Source organism: Scyliorhinus canicula, unplaced genomic scaffold, assembly GCF_902713615.1.
Source record: "Scyliorhinus canicula unplaced genomic scaffold, sScyCan1.1, whole genome shotgun sequence".
NCBI lineage: Eukaryota > Metazoa > Chordata > Chondrichthyes > Carcharhiniformes > Scyliorhinidae > Scyliorhinus > Scyliorhinus canicula.
Genome location: NW_024055428.1, coordinates 122,023 through 130,960, shown reverse-complemented (window position 1 = coordinate 130,960; position 8,938 = coordinate 122,023). Strand labels below are relative to the sequence as shown.

Here is an 8,938-nt window from a genome sequence, read left to right as displayed (position 1 = left end):
CCCATGGTCAGAATTAATCATAGAATCTACAGCGCTGAAGCAGACCATTCGGCCCATCAAGTCTGCACCAGCATTACCTGATCTGGCCAACTCACTGAAATGTCGTTAATTTTGAATTGCCTAGTAAGCCACTCAGTTTAAGGACAATTAGGAATGGGCAACCAAGCTAGTTTGCCCGTGACACTAGCATGCCATAAAGAACAGAGAAAATCAAAGGGCTGTTTCCAGTGCCGGTTTCCAAGGAATCGGTACTGGGCCCTTCACTCCTGGTTTACATCATTGATTTGAAATTAAATGTAGGAACATGAAGAAGAAGTTTACCTGTGACACAAAAATGATTGAACACTTGAGGAATAAGGAAGAAAGCTAGAGGGAAAACAAGGCAAAGGATTACATGATAAATGGCAGGACAGGACTAGGTAGGCCAGAGCTAGATTCCTGTGCACAGGAAGATTGCACCAGAGAGAGCAGAGGGGATTTAAGAACATCAGCCAGAAATTGACAATGTTTGCTCTGAGGAAAGTTTGGATAAACTGGAGCTGTTTTCTTTGGAACAGAAAAGACTGAGGGGAGACCAAAATTAAATTTTGAAAAGCAGCCCAGCTAGCTCAGTCGGTAGAGCATGGGACTCTTAATCCCAGGGCCGTGGGTTCAAGACCCACTTTGGGCGCTTCAGCTTCTTTAATCTGAGAATATTGAGTTGAGCTGAACTGTTTATGGTAGCACTGTTGCGCCAGGGTGCTGGGTTCAATTCCCACTGGGGACACTGTCTGCGCAGTCTACATGTTCTCCCAGTGTCTGTTTGGGTTTCCTCCGACAAGTCCTGAAAGACATGCTTGTTCGGTGAATTGGACATTCTGAATTTTCCCTCTGTGTACCTGAATAGGTGTCGGAGTGTGGTGACCTGGGGATTTTCACAGTAACTTCATTGCAGTGTTAATGTAAGCCTACTTGTGACAATAATTAAGATTATTCTAAATGTATAAAATTCTGGGGGATCATGGTGGCACAGTGGCTGTGTGCCTGCATGCTGGGGACCCAGGTACAATCCTGGCGCCAGGTCATAGTCTGTAAGGAGTTTGCACATTCTCCCATTATCTGTGTGCCCCAACCCTAACCCCCACAACCCAAATATGTGCAGGTCAGGTGGCTTGGCAAAACTAAATTGCCCCTGAATTGGGAAAAGATATAAATGTATGTATTTTTTAAATTCTGAGTGATCTATATAGATTGGATAGGAAGGTCCTATTCCCTTTGGTTGAGGGATACATATAAAAGGGGGCAGAGATTTAGGGAAGGACTAGGTGGTTTAGAGGGTGGTCAGGATCTGTGACATGCTGACAGAAACCCTCAGAACATTTGTAAAGTATTTCGATAGACATTTTAATTGATGTAACTTAAAAAGCTACAGACCACAATCTGGAAATTGAGATTAGGCTGAATACCTACTTTGCAGCCACGGTGAGCTAAATGAAATGCAACAGGAACAACAAACTTCAATAAAAACCCGGATAGTAACTCTCACTACTAACAAGGTCAACAGTTTGCCCAGTTTAGCTGCCAAGTATGCTAATGAATGAATGAAATGAAAATCACTTATTGTCACGAGTAGACTTCAATGAAGTTACTGTGAAAAGCCCCTAGTCGCCACATTCCGGCGCCTGTCCGGGGAGGCTGGTACGGGAATCGAACCGTGCTGCTGGCCTGCTTGGTCTGCTTTAAAAGCCAGCAATTAGCCCTGTGAGCTAAACCAGCCCCTAATGCGGACATTTCCAAATTTACCTGCATACAAATGAGTACAACAGCAAGTTATTTAACTTCCCCAATGTGATCGGTGTAATTAGTCTCAAATTTAACCCGGAATGGTCATTTAAATTTTCCCAGTCACTCTGATCTGAACTCTTTGTCCTCAGACAGAACAGACAAACCATTTTACCTCCCAATGATATTCAGCTCCTGATGAATCGAGTAACTCAGTCAGAGGATGATGTGATGTGATGTTTGGTTTGAAGTTCCCGTTGGCAAATCCTCCTCTTTCTAAATGAGTTTCCAAAGGAATTTCATTCTCTGTCCAGGAAAGAAATTCACAAGATTCTCTCTTCCGGCTTCCGGTTCCTGGATGCCCGCGCATGCGCCCTGCTGCACATTTCCGCTGAGAAAGATGGCGGCCGCGCAGGCGCCCTGCTGCATATCGCCACCGAAACAGCCGTTAACAGGGACCGATCAGAGAGAAAATCACCGATGCGGCTGGCACATTCGGTACAAACAACGAACGTCATCAAAAGTGCCGGAACCAATTTATCACCCTGAGGAATAAAATGGAATAATGGCAGATAAGGCTACCCGGAATGCCCGGCGAGGCCGAATGCGCCCTATCTCCATCTCAGGAGTCAGAATGCTCAGGAGTCAGAACGCGCAGGCGCAAGTTGCCCCGTCCCCGGAAGTGGCCTCTCTGTGTGGAGCATGCGCGTTGCTGCTCCGGGCTGAGCGCAGCCGCAGTGAGAGTGAGTGCGGCTCCCAGAGGCTGAATGAGAGCCGCCGCGAGCGGGGACAATGGTCAGAACCCAAACCCCCCAATAAGACCCATTGGTTTTATTGTCAGTCTGCAGACAGGAGCTGGAGAACTGAACCCAGGCAGAGGAGAGGGAGGGAGAAAATTGGGAGTGGAGGAAAGAGATGGTGAGATGGGTTTGGATTTCAGCCCAGGGAGGACGGAGAGTGTGTGGGACGGGGATTTACAGCTTTGGGGGAACAAGAGAGGGAAAAATGTTCCAGAGAAACTAGAATTGTCTGTTCAGAATTTATATGCTCCACTGACAGTGATGGCTTTTGTAAACTCCTTTTACAGGATATTGGAAGTGGAGGATTGGCCAACAGAAAACTCAAACCAAACATCATATCGAAATCTGACAGCCACTCAATTCATTAAGAGCTCAATATCTTCAATCTTTGAATTTGGAAGGAGAAGGGTTTGTTCTGTTTCAGCAGTGTGACTGCAAAAGCACCGAGACCCACCCCCATTGAGAGTTTTCCAGTCCACTGACTGTGGAGAGAGTTTTAACCAGTTACACAGCCTCAAAAAGAGTATCACATCATTCACTGCAGGGAGAAATTAAACGCTTATTTGTGTGTGGACAAAGCTTCAACCAGGAGAGACATAAAGACCCCTCACCATGGAGAAACTGTGGAAATGTGCGGACTGGGAAGGGATTCAGTTACCCATCACAACGGGAAGTTCATCGTCGCAGTCACACTGGGGAGAGACCGTTCATCTGCTCCATTTGTGGGTAGGGATTCACCCATTCATACAACCTTCTGACACACCAACGAGTTCACACTGAGGAGAGGCCATTCACCTGCCCTGTTTGTGGGAAGGGATTCACTCGGTCAGCCCACATTGTGACTCATCAGCTTGTTCACATTGATAAGAGACCATTTATATGTCCTGACTGTGAAAAGAGTTTTAAATGTAAAAAGGATCTGCTGACACGTCAACTTATTCACACTGGAGAGAGACCGTTCTCCTGCTCCCTGTGTGGGAAAGGATTCATTCAGTCATCCCACCTGCAGACACATCAACCTGTTCACTCTGATAACACATTTTTTAATTGTCCTGACTGTGAGAAGAGCTTTATAAACAAAAAGGATTTACTAACACACCAATATGCTCACACTGGGGAGAGACCATTCACCTGCTCTGTGTGTGGGAAAGGATTCAGCCGTCCATCTGCCCTACTGAACCACCAGAGAATTCACACTGGGGAGAGGCCATTCACCTGCTCTGACTGTGGGAAAGGATTCATTAATTCATCCAACCTTCTGATACACCAGCAACTTCATACAGGGGATAGACCGTTCACCTGCTCTGAATGTGGGAAGGGATTCACACGTTCATACAACCTTCTGACACATCAGCAGGTTCACAGTGAGCAGAGACCGTTCACTTGCTCAGTGTGTGGGAAGGGATTCACTCGTTCATCCAACCTATTGAATCACCAGCGAGTTCACACTGGGGAGAGGCCATTCACCTGCTCTGTGTGTGAGAAGGGATTCAGTCAGTCATCCAACCTGCTGACACACCAGAGAGTTTACAGTGGGGAGAGGCCGTTCACTTGCTCCATATGTGGGAAGGAATTTTCTCATTTATCTTATCTTCTGAAACATCATCGCATTCACACTGGGGAGAGGTCATTCACCTGTAATGTCTGTGGAAAGGGATTTACTCAGTCATCCCACTTGCTGACACACCAGCGAGTTCACAAGTGACTACAAATTTTGGATTCTACCTTTATTGATGCTGTTAATCATGTTCAGCAGTGAATCAGTTTCACTGTGACTGTTTTCATCTGTTGATGAGGTTTAATATTCTGAATAAATGTGAAATAAATCAGCTTGGTTTGAAACGTTGCAGGTTTTTGTCTTTTCCACTTGTGTTTAACATCACCTGTCTGTAGCTCAGAAAGGACAATCTGGGGAGAATCATACGGCAGGAACAGAACTTCAGCCTGGACACAGTCCTTCAGGGTCACACTGAGAGGGGCTGTTTAGCTCACAGGGCTAATCGCTGGCTTTGAAAGCAGACCAAGGCAAGCCAGCAGCACGGTTCGATTCCCGTAACAGCCTCCCCGAACAGGCGCCGGAATGTGGCGACTAGGGGCTTTTCACAGTAACTTCATTTGAAGCCTACTCGTGACAATAAGCGATTTACTTTACTTTTACAAACAACACTTTGGTCTATTTCATCTTTCTTCACTGTCAGCAAAGTCCTCGTGTGGGTTAATCCTGAGGTGTGAGTGGAATATATCCCAGCTGTTCTCTTCCATGGTTCAGAGTTCCTGGGCATGGAACAGAAGCTCCTTTACAACTGTGTTTAGAGTCAGGAAGAACAATGGTGAATGATGGAACCGTTCTGTAAAATCAGAGATTGGTGTAAAACTGTGATGTTCCTGATTGAATGTAAAACAGCTGGTTAAAGTTTCCAGACTGCAAATGTGGTTATGTGACAGTCACAATGAAATAATTGAATAGAAACCTACTGAAAATAGATTGTTGAAGTCTGCATTAAAATAGCAGCTGGAGTACTTCACGGGAGCCTGGTAAATGCTGGGACAATTAGACAACAGTTTGATTCCCAGATAAAGAAGGATTGCCCAGCTAAAGAATTCCACAGATTCTCTACCCTCTGATGGAAGAAATGTCTCCTCATCTCGGTTCTAAATTTGAGACCCCTTCCTCTGAGATTATGCCCTCTGGTCCTAGACTCTCCCACAAGAGGAAACAAGATGATTTTTCAGGCTGTGTAACTGGTTGAAGCTCTTTCCACAGTCAGTTCACTGGAACACTTTCACTCAGGTGTGTGTGTGGGTCTCGGGGCTTTTCCAGTCACACTGATGTTTGAAATCTCTTCCCACAGTCAGAACAGACAAGCACATTGACAGTTTGTGATATTTAGATCCTAATGAATTGAGTGACTGTCAGATAGAACATAGAACAGTACAGCACAGAACAGGCCCCTCAGCCCTCGATGTTGTGCCGAGCAATGATCACCCTACTCAAACCCACACATCCACCCCACACCCGTAACCCAACAACCCCCCCCCCCCCCTTAAACTTACTTTTTAGGACACTACGGGCAATTTAGCATGGCCAATCCACCTAACCCGCACATCTTTGGACTGTGGGAGGAAACCGGAGCACCCGGACGAAACCCACGCACACACGGGGAGGACGTGCAGACTCCACACAGACAGTGACCCAGCCGGGAATCGAACCTGGGACCCTGGAGCTGTGAAGCATTTATGCTAACCACCATGCTACCGTGCTGCCCAGATCTTGATGTTATATTTGGTTCGAGTTGCTCAGCTGCCAATCCTCCCGTTCTAATGCCTGAAAAAGAAGTTTACAACAATGATCACTGTAAGAATAGGATAGAAATTCACAACAGATCATTCTAGTTTCTATCAAACCTTCTTTCCTCTCTTGCTTTCCCCAAGCATGTGGTCCAGCCAAAATAGAAGACCAAAATCAGCTAGAAGCCCCAACAAAAGTGTAGGGAACCTTCCTAACTGAACCAGAATATTGTTCCCAGTGTCTCTGAAACACTCTGTCCGCTGAGGTATCCACTGGTTGTGGAAGGCATCAAGCATTCCGGTGGATATCGTATGCTCCCTCTGCAGGGCCACTGGGAATAGACAAGACCACGGAACAGAAGTCAGTCGGCAGCCAGAGTAAACCCCCCCTCCCCCCACCCCCACCCCCCACCGCTCCAAGGTCCTCATCCAGCTACAATGTACTGTTTTAATAAGACCCAAGAGTAGATTCAGTTTGTCACGTTCAGCACAAGGATACTAGATGTGATAGACTGTAAGATCCACAAACTCTGTCAAGGTGGCTGCAACTTAACAGTTTATTATGGACATTAAACTGTGGGTAATATTCGATTCTGTGACCAATATTTATTTAAACATGGACCTGAATAAGGAAACGTTGCAGCCACCTGTGAAGTTTAAATGTCTCCTTGTGTCCGGATGAACCAGCATTTGAGGAATATGAAATCTCAGGACTGTTGATCTCCAAGTGCCGTATTGAACACAGGAGAATGAGCTCGAATTGGGACAGAGATACGCATGAGTGAGCATCGTAAACTGCTATTGTATCGGGGTGTTCTGGGTCTCAGAGTTTTAACCCTACAGTTAATTGTCAGGGATGAAGTATAATAAACACTAACCAAAGCAAATGTGTGTGTGAGAAGCATCTGAAGCACCAGGAACCAGCTGAACCAGCAGAGCTGAATGTCTCCCAGTGCAGCCACAGGACTGAACTTATTCCAGCTTCCAAGCCCACCTGAGAACCAACCTCCTGGCTATTCATCTACAAGAAGCTTCAGAGCCTCATGAGAATTATTTGTTTCTAAAAATGCTTCACTCCAACTAAAGGATCAGGTAAACAAGAAGACAACAGGCCTGCAGCGATGTAAAGATTGCAGTCTACATTCATTTTCATCATTATAGCTTCAACTTGACCTTTACCTAATTCCTGTGTATGTGTCAGTGAGTATGAAAGAGACGAGAGACTGAGATGTTCAAATATCCAGGGAAAGGGTGTGATAATAAATAACCTTCCATCCGTTAAAAATCACCATTAAGCTTGCGGCTGAAATGTATTTTAAATAAAGAAAAAACACTGAGGGTAAGAAAATATCACGCAAACATCCTGATAATGAACTGAAAATGACCACGAAATGTAATCAACCTTTGAAAACCCCCCTTCAGGTAGCTATATAGAAGCTGCAGCCTCTCACACTGAATGTCTACGTAATCCAGAGGCACCTCCAGCCTGCAAACATCAGCTTCAGCCAGGGGGTGGGTGAAACATTTAAACAACCTGTTACCATTTTATCGTGGGGCACTAGGACCCGGCTGGGAACAGAAACCTTCAGGTCCCGCCCACCAGGTGTTGCGTCACCAAGACGCCAGCGCATGCGCTCTGCTTCCCCAAGATGGCGGCTGTGACGCAGGGCCTGGTCCCTGGAGAGTGAGCTGACCGGCGGTGATGTGACCTGAGGATCACCACACCTCAGGCAAGGGGCCAGGTTGGGAAGGCGGTGCCTTCAGGAATAACTGGGAAGGTGATGTTTGGTCAGTTGCTGCAGTCTGTGTAGTGAAGGTGCTGTCACAGTGGTGTGAGGTAAGGAAGTACAGGATTATCACCCAGCAATGATGAATTAAGGGGAATGTAAATCCAGCTCAGGCTGCTTTCAGATTGGAAAGGGAGCTAAAGTGAGTCCTTAGAGCTGGTGAATGTTCTGGTTTTGGCAGTTTCTCTATAAAGTCATTCCCTCCCTCCCTATACCACCTCTATCTTTAGAGTCGTAGAATTTTACAGCACGGAAAGAGGGCCTTTGGCCCATTCATTATAATCTTTATTAGTCTCACAAGGGGGCTTACATTAACACTGCAATGAAGTTACTGTGAAAATCCCCTAGTCGCCACATTCCGGCACCTGTTTAGGTAGACAGAGGGAGAATTCAGAATGTCCAATTCACCTAACAAACACGTCTTTGTTTGGGACTTGTTGGAGGAAACCGGAACACCCGGAGGAAACCCACATAGACACAGGGAGAACATACAGACTCTGCACAGACAGTGACCCAAGCTGGGAATTGAACCGGGGTCCCTGATGCTGTGAAGCAACAGTGCTAGCCATTGTGCTACCATGGCGCCCAGCATGGCAGCCGGTCCTCAAAGACCCTAATGGGAGCCTGACCCTCCACACCTTCTGACAGGCCAATGACTCAGATGTTCTTTCTCTGACCCTCGGTTCTCCAAATCCTCCAGTACCTCCGCCAGCCACTCGGCTGGTTTTCAAAGGATTGAATTTCGACGGAGGCATCTTGCTGAACGTTCAGGATTCTCTCCTCTGGTTCATCGAGACTTTTTTTTCTATTTTAAAAATAAATTTAGAGTGCCCAATTCATTTTGTCCAATTAAGGGGCAATTTAGCATGGCCAATCCACCTAACCTGCATGTCCTCGGACTGTGGGAGGAAACCGGAGGAAACCCGCGCAGACATGGGGACCTGTGCAGACTCCGCACAGACAGTGACCCAAGCCGGGAATCAAACCTGGGACCCTAGAATTGTGGAGCAACAGTGCTAACCACTGTGCTACTCAACTGCGATACACCAGAATGAGAATGGAGGGAGAGTGTGTGGGATGGAGATTTACAGCTTTCAGGGAATAAGGGAGAGGAAAAAATGTCACATAGAAACTAGAATTGTCTGTTCTGAGTTTCTATCCTGTACTGACAGTGATGAATTTTGTAAATTGTTTTTACAGGATATTAGATGAGGAAGAATTACAGACAGAAATCTCAATCGTCACGTCTCAATCTGACAGTTACTCGATTCCTTGGAACCTGAATATCTCCAACCTTTGAAT

General features: G+C 46.2%; 1 non-coding gene across 1 annotated transcript; it reads left to right on the top strand.

Moving 5' to 3' along the window:
• Nucleotides 1-597: 597 nt before the first annotated feature.
• Nucleotides 598-670, top strand: trnak-cuu. The gene has a single exon. It is a non-coding gene; the product is annotated as a tRNA-Lys (tRNA).
• The last annotated feature ends 8,268 nt before the right edge of the window (nt 671-8,938 follow it).